Source organism: Adiantum capillus-veneris, chromosome 4 (assembly GCF_014529385.1).
Source record: "Adiantum capillus-veneris isolate H3 chromosome 4, ASM1452938v2, whole genome shotgun sequence".
Lineage (NCBI taxonomy): Eukaryota > Viridiplantae > Streptophyta > Polypodiopsida > Polypodiales > Pteridaceae > Adiantum > Adiantum capillus-veneris.
This window is the reverse complement of record NC_140934.1, coordinates 36,574,531-36,575,519: the sequence shown is the minus strand read 5'-3', so window position 1 is coordinate 36,575,519 and position 989 is coordinate 36,574,531. Positions and strand designations below refer to the sequence as shown.

Below are 989 nucleotides of genomic sequence, written 5' to 3'. Positions count from 1 at the left end.
TGATTCGAGAGCTGCCATGTTGTGTGTGCCTGAAATAGGCATTTGTGGCCATGTAATGAGACATTTCCATCCCTTGGGTATTCCATATGGCCGGGTTCCCATACTTTTGTATAAAATATGGTAAATGATTGAAAATGATGTGCTGGATATGAAAACATATTACTTAGAATGTTTTACACTCACATAGTTACACATAAAAGAGAATCAGAATACACAATAATACCATATAGTGAGTAATCTGGGTGTCTGTCCATGCTGTCTTGAATGATTTCTTGACAAGGTTGAGATTCTCCTTGAACTTTCTCATATCACCTTATGACTAGTCATCTTTATCGCACATCAAAAATAGCATGTCTATCGATCGCCAAACCTCAGCCTTCGCTTTATGAGTAGTTGGTTCTTGATCTTTGACTGCAATATGTAGCTTTTTCTAGCTCTAATACTCTACCTTGCTAACATAAGATGTTTATATATTCTTCCATGCTTTGAGCTTTGGATCTCGTATTCCTAGGGGTTTAGACAAAAACCTCCATGCCTTCACCCCACCGATGGATGGTTTGCATGGGACATCATTCTCAGCAGTTGATCTCTCTTCATCCTGCTGGATTTTCACATTGCCATCATGAAGCCCCATATCCAACAGTACCAATTGTAAGCACTGCAGGGACATCTGTCACTCTGCTAAGTTCTTGATTTTCCAAGCAAACCCAATATATAAGTAGACCAATTTCTCCACAATTCTACAAAGGGCATGCATTATACAGATGTGGACATTCATAAGTGGTATTTTCAAAACCGGTCAAAAAGCAAGGTCCTCAATGTGATGTGTTGGAGCTTTTCTCCACCACTTTGAGTCTATGACCTTTGCAGGCTCCATGCAGAACAAACACGGCGACTTTTCCATTGCACCCATTCCACAATTATACATGCACTTTAATGTTTTGAGGTCACCTGCAAGATGCCACTGAACTTGAAAGTCTCCCCTTCCA

At 40.1% G+C, this 989-nt stretch overlaps 1 pseudogene; it reads right to left on the bottom strand.

The window, feature by feature from the left end:
- LOC147458983 (uncharacterized) overlaps positions 1–643 on the bottom strand; it is an 873-nt pseudogene extending 230 nt beyond the window's left edge.
- Positions 644–989: the final 346 nt, after the last annotated feature.